The sequence below is a fragment of the Pleurodeles waltl genome, chromosome 12 (assembly GCF_031143425.1).
Source record: "Pleurodeles waltl isolate 20211129_DDA chromosome 12, aPleWal1.hap1.20221129, whole genome shotgun sequence".
In the NCBI taxonomy this organism is placed as follows: Eukaryota; Metazoa; Chordata; class Amphibia; order Caudata; family Salamandridae; genus Pleurodeles; species Pleurodeles waltl.
In genome coordinates this window covers 120,720,482-120,732,904 of record NC_090451.1, presented here as the reverse complement: position 1 = coordinate 120,732,904, position 12,423 = coordinate 120,720,482, and the positions used below count along the sequence as shown (strand labels likewise).

Below are 12,423 nucleotides of genomic sequence, written 5' to 3'. Positions count from 1 at the left end.
GAGTTCTTGTTCCTCAGCTATGCAATACAGAGGCTTTGCCCTGTCCTATCTTTGCTGATGGTGAAAACGACTGATGCCCTGAGGACAAAGACTGACGCTGTTTGCTGATCCGTTGGATGCGTAACTATCTGATGAAAATTGTAATTGTCAGTTTGCCTTTTCTTTCTCGGTACCAACTGCTCTTTGATAGAGACCATAGTTAGATGTTTTCCAAATTTGTGTTTGCTAAATTGTTTTGCATGAAGCCCAACATGCTGATTCTAATTTGAGGTTAGTTAAGGTGTTCACTAAAATCTGACACAAATAGACAAATTACTGAGTCCTTGCTTTTTTGAATCATGCACTACTGAGACTTTGCTAAGTTGGTTCTTATTAATGATGTGTTATTACTGAGTGAATATTCTCCATGCATTGATTAATTGCATTTCTAATTGCAAATCTGAAGAGTTACTAATGAGATGAATTGCCGATGAGATTAACAGAAATGACTTTAGATTGTAACCAATAGGGAAATAAGTATCCTAACACTTAACTAAATTGGTGTTTTTATTCATGACTGAAAGGTCATGGTGTGTTCACTTTATTGACTCTCATTAAAGATGATTGATTAGCATGATGATTAGTTATTGCGATTGTTGTTGAGATATTGATCCATTGATTTGTGATGCCAAAAGACATCTCGTACTGGGAAGTCCCCGAACGTAGTCCAAAAGGTTCATCGACCTAGGCGTTTCTCCTTGTAAGTTTACTTATCAAGGCCGTGATGCGCTATCACTAATAAAAAGTCATCTGATCTGTTGCTGCTGAGTCATCGTCAACGAAAAACACCAAGATATTACTTCAATGTGGTGTAATTACGACTGCCTCAGTTTTATGCGTTACGTGAGCAGTCGGACAGCAATTTATTTATCGCAAAAATATTTCTTGTTGATGCACGTACGTTTTTAAACTGAAGTGTGAAAGCTGTAGTGGCAATACTCCCAGTTTAGGCGGTTTTATAAACTAAGTTTTACTTTCTCCTACTTAAAACGTTTTGCAGGACAATGCACATTAAATGGGAAGGCAGTTTTCCTTATTTGTGTACTATTTGCTGCCTAATGTTGACATGTAAGCACCCCAACAATGAATGACACCTAGAGACTCGAAAGCACCATACCAGTAAAATATTTGTATGAAATTGCACTTTAAATCCACGTACAACTGAAATAAAGCAATCTTAGCTCATTTGAGGGTAGTGTGACAGTAGATCACATATGGATAGAACACGTTTGGAATGTGTAATTTTCATGATTCCATTACATATATCATATAAATTCAAGCTGAAGTAGGGAAGGACAACAAGGTCATTTAGAGCAAAGCTGAAGACAACAAGTTGCCATAACAATCTGTAAATATATGCTCTTTATTATGTGTGGACAACTATCACCTCATAGAACACATTTCGGCTACTATATTTTTTCCTCCTGAAAACTGACCTTTCCACGACAAGGTGGCCGAGTGGTTAAGGCGATGAACTGCAAATCCATTGTGCTCTGCATGTGTGGGTTCGAATCCCACCCTTGTCGGTTTATTATTGTGTGTTTACTTTTTAATATGCGGTATGTCTGGTTTAACCCTATTTTATGTGAAAGTTAAATTACGTATCCCATGGTATTTCCGACAGTACAATGCCTCGGTTTGGAAACACCGCTCAGGTGAGCACTGTGCTTAGGCATTACTGTAAACAGCGCCGGCCGGGTTCTGTGCATGAATCACAAATTCTTTCCTCAGGCGGAGGGTTGTTAAGTTGGGGGACGTAGAAGTTTGCAATATATTGTGTAATGAAACTGCATAGAAAATGTGTTAATGTAGAAATAATGCACGCGTTTAAAATGTGCCCACGGGGAGTGGCTACCAATGTATACGAAGACTAATGAAAGTTATTAATGCTGAATTAATTAGGTACTGATGTTTTGAACTTGTATTAACATATCAAAATTGGAGTTATGTATTAGGAGTTTGTACATTAAGCACTAGGCCTTAGTTTAGCGAGGGTCTGGGCCTACATTCCTGGTCTCATATTAAACTGTGTTTTTCTAACGTGCAATGTGCTGTTTTCCTGAAGGACACAAAACTGTACTTTTCCAGAAGCTAGAGATGTGTGTAGCTGTAGTAAATTCTTTCTCATGGGACCCGACTTGCTCAAGGAGACATTCTTGCTGAATGCAACAGTGTAATTCGTAACAGGTGCAAGGTTGCCTGGAGTAGGAGAAAACAATGGAACTACTGACTGGTGCGTAAAGTGTAACTTTTCTTACCTGACATTCCAACCGATGAAGACGTCAATAACATGGGCCAATCAACGACACGTGAACTATGGTTTGTGGAAAATTCTGGTGAAATGTGTGAATAATTATTGGACAGAGATAACGATGCACAAATTATTATCCAACGAGGAATTAGGAGTACATTAGACAGTTTTGATTAAACATATGACCTGAGCAGAAATCAGCTATTTATTGGACATTCCACTCCAACCCATTCTTTGCCATTCTACTGAGCCATTTAGGCCATTTCCTTTGAGACTTTGCCGTTTGTTCGTCCTGATACTCTAAACCACCCTTTACTTATTCCTTACCTGATACTCATATCTCCTCTATATGAGGGGAGTTCTTGTTCCTCAGCTATGCAATGCAGAGGCTTTGCCCTGTCCTATCTTTGCTGATGGTGAAAACGACTGATGCCCTGAGGACAAAGACTGACGCTGTTTGCTGATCCGTTGGATGGGTAACTATCTGATGAAATTTGTAATTGTCGGCTTGCCTTTTCTTTCTCAGTACCAACTGCTCTTTAATAGAGGCCATAGTTAGATGTTTTCCAAATTTGTGTTTGCTAAATTGTTTTGCATGAAGCCCAACATGCTGATTCTAATTTGAGGTTAGTTAAGGTGTTCACTAAAATCTGACGCAAATAGACAAATTACTGAGTTCTTGCTTTTTTGAATCATGCACTACTGAGACTTTGCTAAGTTGGTTCTTATTAATGACGTGTTAATACTGAGTGAATATTCTCCATGCATTGATTAATTGCATTTCTAATTGCAAATCTGAAGAGTTACTAATGAGATGAATTGCCGATGAGATTAACAGAAATGACTTTAGATTGTAACCAATAAGGAAATAAGTATCCTAACACTTAACTAAATTGGTGTTTTTATTCATGACTGAAAGGTCATGGTGTGTTCACTTTATTGACTCTCATTAAAGGTTATTGATTAGCATGATGATTAGTTATTGCGATTGTTGTTGAGATATTGATCCATTGATTTGTGATGCCAAAAGACATCTCGTACTGGGAAGTCCCCGAACGTAGTCCAAAAGGTTCATCGACCTAGGCGTGTCTCCTTGTAAGTTTACTTATCAAGGCCGTGATGCGCTATCACTAATAAAAAGTCATCTGATCTGTTGCTGCTGAGTGATCGTCAACGAAAACCACCAAGATATTACTTCAATGTGGTGTAATTACGACTGCCTCAGTTTTATGCGTTACGTGAGCAGTCGGACAGCAATTTATTTAGCGCAAAAATATTTCTTGTTGATGCACGTACGTTTTTAAACTGAAGTGTCAAAGCTGTAGCGGCAATACTCCCAGTTTAGGCGGTTTTATAAACTAAGTTTTACTTTCTTCTACTTAAAACGTTTTGCAGAACAATGCACATTAAATGGGAAGGCAGTTTTCCTTATTTGTGTACTATTTGCTGCCTAATGTTGACATGTAAGCACCCCAACAATGAATGACACCTAGAGACTCGAAAGCACCATACCAGTAAAATATTTGTATGAAATTGCACTTTAAATCCACGTACAACTGAAATAAAGCAATCTTAGCTCATTTGAGGGTAGTGTGACAGTAGATCACATATGGATGGAACACGTTTGGAATGTATAATTTTCATGATTCCATTACATATATGATATAAATTCAAGCTGAAGTAGGGAAGGACAACAAGGTCATTTAGAGCAAAGCTGAAGACAACAAGTTGCCATAACAATCTGTAAATGTATGCTCTTTATTATGTGTGGACAACTATCACCTCATAGAACACATTTCGGCTACTATATTTTTTCCTCCTGAAAACTGACCTTTACACGATAAGGTGGCCGAGTGGTTATGGCGATGGACTGCTAATCCATTGTGCTCTGCATGTGTGGGTTCGAATCCCACCCTTGTGGGTTTATTATTGTGTGTTTACTTTTTAATATGCGGTATGTCTGGTTTAACCCTATTTTATGTCAAAGTTAAATTACGTATCCCATGGTATTTCCGACAGTACAATGCCTCGGTTTGGAAACACCGCTCAGGTGAGCACTGTGCTTAGGCATTACTGTAAACAGCGCCGGCCGGGTTCTGTGCACGAATCACAAATTCTTTCCTCAGGCGGAGGGTTGTTAAGTTGGGGGACGTAGAAGTTTGCAATATATTGTGTAATGAAACTGCATAGAAAATGTGTTAATGTAGAAATAATGCACGCGTTTAAAATGTGCCCACGGGGAGTGGCTACCAATGTATACGAAGACTAATGAAAGTTATTAATGCTGAATTAATTATGTACTGATGTTTTGAACTTGTATTAACATATCAAAATTGGAGTTATGTATTAGGAGTTTGTACATTAAGCACTAGGCCTTAGTTTAGCGAGGGTCTGGGCCTACATGCCTGGTCTCATATTAAACTGTGTTTTTCTAACGTGCAATGTGCTGTTTTCCTGAAGGACACGAAACTGTACTTTTCCAGAAGCTAGAGGTGTGTGTAGCTGTAGTAAATTCTTTCTCATGGGACCCGACTTGCTCAAGGAGACATTCTTGCTGAATGCAACAGTGTAATTCGTAACAGGTGCAAGGTTGCCTGGAGTAGGAGAAAACAATGGAACTACTGACAGGTGCGTAAAGTGTAACTTTTCTTACCTGACATTCCAACCGATGAAGACGTCAATAACATGGGCCAATCAACGACATGTGAACTATGGTTTGTGGAAAATTCTGGTGAAATGCGTGAATAATTATTGGACAGAGATAACGATGCACAAATTATTATCCAACGAGGAATTAGGAGTACATTAGACAGTTTTGATTAAACATATGAACTGAGCAGAAATCAGCTATTTATTGGACATTCCACTCCAACCCATTCTTTGCCATTCTACTGAGCCATTTAGGCCATTTCCTTTGAGACTTTGCCGTTTGTTCGTCCTGATACTCTAAACCACCCTTTACTTATTCCTTACCTGATACTCATATCTCCTCTATATGAGGGGAGTTCTTGTTCCTCAGCTATGCAATACAGAGGCTTTGCCCTGTCCTATCTTTGCTGATGGTGAAAACGACTGATGCCCTGAGGACAAAGACTGACGCTGTTTGCTGATCCGTTGGATGGGTAACTATCTGATGAAAATTTTAATTGTCGGCTTGCCTTTTCTTTCTCGGTACCAACTGCTCTTTGATAGAGGCCATAGTTAGATGTTTTCCAAATTTGTGTTTGCTAAATTGTTTTGCATGAAGCCCAACATGCTGATTCTAATTTGAGGTTAGTTAAGGTGTTCACTAAAATCTGACGCAAATAGACAAATTACTGAGTTCTTGCTTTTTTTAATCATGCACTACTGAAACTTTGCTAAGTTGGTTCTTATTAATGATGTGTTAATACTGAGTGAATATTCTCCATGCATTGATTAATTGCATTTCTAATTGCAAATCTGAAGAGTTACTAATGAGATGAATTGCTGATGAGATTAACAGAAATGACTTTAGATTGTAACCAATAGGGAAATAAGTATCCTAACACTTAACTAAATTGGTGTTTTTATTCATGACTGAAAGGTCATGGTGTGTTCACTTTATTGACTCTCATTAAAGGTTATTGATTAGCATGATGATTAGTTATTGCGATTGTTGTTGAGATATTGATCCATTGATTTGTGATGCCAAAAGACATCTCGTACTGGGAAGTCCCTGAACGTAGTCCAAAAGGTTCATCGACCTAGGCGTGTCTCCTTGTAAGTTTACTTATCAAGGCCGTGATGCGCTATCACTAATAAAAAGTCATCTGATCTGTTGCTGCTGAGTCATCATCAATGAAAACCACCAAGATATAACTTCAATGTGGTGTAATTACGACTGCCTCAGTTTTATGCGTTACGTGAGCAGTCGGACAGCAATTTATTTAGCGCAAAAATATTTCTTGTTGATGCACGTACGTTTTTAAACTGAAGTGTCAAAGCTGTAGCGGCAATACTCCCAGTTTAGGCGGTTTTATGAACTAAGTTTTACTTTCTCCTACTTAAAACGTTTTGCAGAACAATGCATATTAAATGGGAAGGCAGTTTCACTTCTTTGTATACTATTTGCTGCCTAATGTTGACATGTAAGCACCCCAACAATGAATGACACCTAGAGACTCGAAAGCACCATACCAGTAAAATATTTGTATGAAATTGCACTTTAAATCCACGTACAACTGAAATAAAGCAATCTTAGCTCATTTGAGGGTAGTGTGACAGTAGATCACATATGGATGGAACACGTTTGGAATGTATAATTTTCATGATTCCATTACATATATGATATAAATTCAAGCTGAAGTAGGGAAGGACAACAAGGTCATTTAGAGCAAAGCTGAAGACAACAAGTTGCCATAACAATCTGTAAATGTATGCTCTTTATTATGTGTGGACAACTATCACCTCATAGAACACATTTCGGCTACTATATTTTTTCCTCCTGAAAACTGACCTTTACACGATAAGGTGGCCGAGTGGTTATGGCGATGGACTGCTAATCCATTGTGCTCTGCATGTGTGGGTTCGAATCCCACCCTTGTCGGTTTATTATTGTGTGTTTACTTTTTAATATGCGGTATGTCTGGTTTAACCCTATTTTAGGTCAAAGTTAAATTACGTATCCCATGGTATTTCCGACAGTACAATGCCTCGGTTTGGAAACACCGCTCAGGTGAGCACTGTGCTTAGGCATTACTGTAAACAGCGCCGGCCGGGTTCTGTGCACGAATCACAAATTCTTTCCTCAGGCGGAGGGTTGTTAAGTTGGGGGACGTAGAAGTTTGCAATATATTGTGTAATGAAACTGCATAGAAAATGTGTTAATGTAGAAATAATGCACGCGTTTAAAATGTGCCCACGGGGAGTGGCTACCAATGTATACGAAGACTAATGAAAGTTATTAATGCTGAATTAATTATGTACTGATGTTTTGAACTTGTATTAACATATCAAAATTGGAGTTATGTATTAGGAGTTTGTACATTAAGCACTAGGCCTTAGTTTAGCGAGGGTCTGGGCCTACATGCCTGGTCTCATATTAAACTGTGTTTTTCTAACGTGCAATGTGCTGTTTTCCTGAAGGACACGAAACTGTACTTTTCCAGAAGCTAGAGGTGTGTGTAGCTGTAGTAAATTCTTTCTCATGGGACCCGACTTGCTCAAGGAGACATTCTTGCTGAATGCAACAGTGTAATTCGTAACAGGTGCAAGGTTGCCTGGAGTAGGAGAAAACAATGGAACTACTGACAGGTGCGTAAAGTGTAACTTTTCTTACCTGACATTCCAACCGATGAAGACGTCAATAACATGGGCCAATCAACGACATGTGAACTATGGTTTGTGGAAAATTCTGGTGAAATGCGTGAATAATTATTGGACAGAGATAACAATGCACAAATTATTATCCAACGAGGAATTAGGAGTACATTAGACAGTTTTGATTAAACATATGAACTGAGCAGAAATCAGCTATTTATTGGACATTCCACTCCAACCCATTCTTTGCCATTCTACTGAGCCATTTAGGCCATTTCCTTTGAGACTTTGCCGTTTGTTCGTCCTGATACTCTAAACCACCCTTTACTTATTCCTTACCTGATACTCATGTCTCCTCTATATGAGGGGAGTTCTTGTTCCTCAGCTATGCAATACAGAGGCTTTGCCCTGTCCTATCTTTGCTGATGGTGAAAACGACTGATGCCCTGAGGACAAAGACTGACGCTGTTTGCTGATCCGTTGGATGGGTAACTATCTGATGAAAATTGTAATTGTCGGCTTGCCTTTTCTTTCTCGGTACCAACTGCTCTTTGATAGAGGCCATAGTTAGATGTTTTCCAAATTTGTGTTTGCTAAATTGTTTTGCATGAAGCCCAACATGCTGATTCTAATTTGAGGTTAGTTAAGGTGTTCACTAAAATCTGACGCAAATAGACAAATTACTGAGTTCTTGCTTTTTTTAATCATGCACTACTGAAACTTTGCTAAGTTGGTTCTTATTAATGATGTGTTAATACTGAGTGAATATTCTCCATGCATTGATTAATTGCATTTCTAATTGCAAATCTGAAGAGTTACTAATGAGATGAATTGCTGATGAGATTAACAGAAATGACTTTAGATTGTAACCAACAGGGAAATAAGTATCCTAACACTTAACTAAATTGGTGTTTTTATTCATGACTGAAAGGTCATGGTGTGTTCACTTTATTGACTCTCATTAAAGGTTATTGATTAGCATGATGATTAGTTATTGCAATTGTTGTTGAGATATTGATCCATTGATTTGTGATGCCAAAAGACATCTCGTACTGGGAAGTCCCTGAACGTAGTCCAAAAGGTTCATCGACCTAGGCGTGTCTCCTTGCAAGTTTACTTATCAAGGCCGTGATGCGCTATCACTAATAAAAAGTCATCTGATCTGTTGCTGCTGAGTCATCATCAATGAAAACCACCAAGATATAACTTCAATGTGGTGTAATTACGACTGCCTCAGTTTTATGCGTTACGTGAGCAGTCGGACAGCAATTTATTTAGCGCAAAAATATTTCTTGTTGATGCACGTACGTTTTTAAACTGAAGTGTCAAAGCTGTAGCGGCAATACTCCCAGTTTAGGCGGTTTTATGAACTAAGTTTTACTTTCTCCTACTTAAAACGTTTTGCAGAACAATGCATATTAAATGGGAAGGCAGTTTCACTTCTTTGTATACTATTTGCTGCCTAATGTTGACATGTAAGCACCCCAACAATGAATGACACCTAGAGACTCGAAAGCACCATACCAGTAAAATATTTGTATGAAATTGCACTTTAAATCCACGTACAACTGAAATAAAGCAATCTTAGCTCATTTGAGGGTAGTGTGACAGTAGATCACATATGGATAGAACACGTTTGCAATGTGTAATTTTTATGATTCCATTACATATATCATATAAATTCAAGCTGAAGTAGGGAAGGACAACAAGGTCATTTAGAGCAAAGATGAAGACAACAAGTTGCCATAACAATCTGTAAATATATGCTCTTTATTATGTGTGGACAACTATCACCTCATAGAACACATTTCGGCTACTATATTTTTTCCTCCTGAAAACTGACTTTTACACGACAAGGTGGCCGAGTGGTTAAGGCGATGGACTGCTAATCCATTGTGCTCTGCATGCGTGGGTTCGAATCCCACCCTTGTCGGTTTATTATTGTGTGTTTACTTTTTAATATGCGGTATGTCTGGTTTAACCCTATTTTATGTGAAAGTTAAATTACGTATCCCATGGTATTTCCGACAGTACAATGCCTCGGTTTGGAAACACCGCTCAGGTGAGCACTGTGCTTAGGCATTACTGTAAACAGCGCCGGCCGGGTTCTGTGCATGAATCACAAATTCTTTCCTCAGGCGGAGGGTTGTTAAGTTGGGGGACGTAGAAGTTTGCAATATATTGTGTAATGAAACTGCATAGAAAATGTGTTAATGTAGAAATAATGCACGCGTTTGAAATGTGCCCACGGGGAGTGGCTACCAATGTATACGAAGACTAAAGAAAGTTATTAATGCTGAATTAATTATGTACTGATGTTTTGAACTTGTATTAACATATCAAAATTGGAGTTATGTATTAGGAGTTTTTACATTAAGCAATAGGCCTTAGTTTAGGGAGGGTCTGGGCCTTCATGCCTGGTTTCATATTAAACTGTGTTTTTCTAACGTGCAATGTGCTGTTTTCCTGAAGGACACGAAACTTTACTTTTCCAGAAGCTAGAGATGTGTGTAGCTGTAGTAAATTCTTTCTCATGGGACCCGACTTGCTCAAGGAGACATTCTTGCTGAATGCAACAGTGTAATTCGTAACAGGTGCAAGGTTGCCTGGAGTAGGAGAAAACAATGGAACTACTGACTGGTGCGTAAAGTGTAACTTTTCTTACCTGACATTCCAACCGATGAAGACATCAATAACATGGGCCAATCAACGACATGTGAACTATGGTTTGTGGAAAATTCTGGTGAAATGCGTGAATAATTATTGGACAGAGATAACGATGCACAAATTATTATCCAACGAGGAATTAGGAGTAAATTAGACCGTTTTGATTTAACCATATGAACTGAGCAGAAATCAGCTATTTATTGGACATTCCACTCCAACCCATTCTTTGCCATTCTACTGAGCCATTTAGGCCATTTCCTTTGAGGCTTTGCCGTTTGTTCGTCCTGATACTCTAAACCACCCTTTACTTATTCCTTACCTGATACTCATATCTCCTCTATATGAGGGGAGTTCTTGTTCCTCAGCTATGCAATACAGAGGCTTTGCCCTGTCCTATCTTTGCTGATGGTGAAAACGACTGATGCCCTGAGGACAAAGACTGACGCTGTTTGCTGATCCGTTGGATGGGTAACTATCTGATGAAAATTGTAATTGTCGGCTTGCCTTTTCTTTCTCGGTACCAACTGCTCTTTGATAGAGGCCATAGTTAGATGTTTTCCAAATTTGTGTTTGCTAAATTGTTTTGCATGAAGCCCAACATGCTGATGCTAATTTGAGGTTAGTTAAGGTGTTCACTAAAATCTGACGCAAATAGACAAATTACTGAGTTCTTGCTTTTTTGAATCATGCACTACTGAGACTTTGCTAAGTTGGTTCTTATTAATGATGTGTTAATACTGAGTGAATATTCCCCATGCATTGATTAATTGCATTTCTAATTGCAAATCTGAAGAGTTACTAATGAGATGAATTGCCGATGAGATTAACAGAAATGACTTTAGATTGTAACCAATAGGGAAATAAGTATCCTAACACTTAACTAAATTGGTGTTTTTATTCATGACTGAAAGGTCATGGTGTGTTCACTTTATTTACTCTCATTAAAGGTTATTGATTAGCATGATGATTAGTTATTGCGATTGTTGTTGAGATATTGATCCATTGATTTGTGATGCCAAAAGACATCTCGTACTGGGAAGTCCCCGAACGTAGTCCAAAAGGTTCATCTACCTAGGCGTGTCTCCTTGTAAGTTTACTTATCAAGGCCGTGATGCGCTATCACTAATAAAAAGTCATCTGATCTGTTGCTGCTGAGTCATCGTCAATGAAAACCACCAAGATATAACTTCAATGTGGTGTAATTACGACTGCCTCAGTTTTATGCGTTACGTGAGCAGTCGGACAGCAATTTATTTAGCGCAAAAATATTTCTTGTTGATGCACGTACGTTTTTAAACTGAAGTGTCAAAGCTGTAGCGGCAATACTCCCAGTTTAGGCGGTTTTATAAACTAAGTTTTACTTTCTCCTACTTAAAACGTTTTGCAGAACAATGCACATTAAATGGGAAGGCAGTTTTCCTTATTTGTGTACTATTTGCTGCCTAATGTTGACATGTAAGCACCCCAACAATGAATGACACCTAGAGACTCGAAAGCACCATACCAGTAAAATATTTGTATGAAATTGCACTTTAAATCCACGTACAACTGAAATAAAGCAATCTTAGCTCATTTGAGGGTAGTGTGACAGTAGATCACATATGGATAGAACACGTTTGGAATGTGTAATTTTCATGATTCCATTACATATATCATATAAATTCAAGCTGAAGTAGGGAAGGACAACAAGGTCATTTAGAGCAAAGCTGAAGACAACAAGTTGCCATAACAATCTGTAAATATATGCTCTTTATTATGTGTGGACAACTATCACCTCATAGAACACATTTCGGCTACTATATTTTTTCCTCCTGAAACCTGACTTTTACACGAAAAGGTGGCCGAGTGGTTAAGATGATGGACTGCTAATCCATTGTGCTCTGCATGCGTTGGTTCGAATCCCACCCTTGTCGGTTTATTATTGTGTGTTTACTTTTTAATATGCGGTATGTCTGGTTTAACCCTATTTTATGTGAAAGTTAAATTACGTATCCCATGGTATTTCCGACAGTACAATGCCTCGGTTTGGAAACACTGCTCAGGTGAGCACTGTGCTTAGGCATTACTGTAAACAGCGCCGGCCGGGTTCTGTGCATGAATCACAAATTCTTTCCTCAGGCGGAGGGTTGTTAAGTTGGGGGACGTAGAAGTTTGCAATATATTGTGTAATGAAACTGCATAGAAAA

General features: G+C 38.5%; 4 non-coding genes across 4 annotated transcripts; all 4 read left to right on the top strand.

Moving 5' to 3' along the window:
• Window positions 1-1,483: 1,483 nt before the first annotated feature.
• TRNAC-GCA (transfer RNA cysteine (anticodon GCA)) lies at window positions 1,484-1,565 on the top strand. The gene has a single exon. It is a non-coding gene; the product is annotated as a tRNA-Cys (tRNA).
• A 2,561-nt stretch (window positions 1,566-4,126) lies between these two features.
• Window positions 4,127-4,211, top strand: TRNAS-GCU (transfer RNA serine (anticodon GCU)). The gene has a single exon. It is a non-coding gene; the product is annotated as a tRNA-Ser (tRNA).
• A 2,564-nt stretch (window positions 4,212-6,775) lies between these two features.
• Window positions 6,776-6,857, top strand: TRNAS-GCU (transfer RNA serine (anticodon GCU)). Its single transcript has one exon. It is a non-coding gene; the product is annotated as a tRNA-Ser (tRNA).
• A 2,564-nt stretch (window positions 6,858-9,421) lies between these two features.
• On the top strand, window positions 9,422-9,503 carry TRNAS-GCU (transfer RNA serine (anticodon GCU)). Its single transcript has one exon. It is a non-coding gene; the product is annotated as a tRNA-Ser (tRNA).
• Window positions 9,504-12,423: the final 2,920 nt, after the last annotated feature.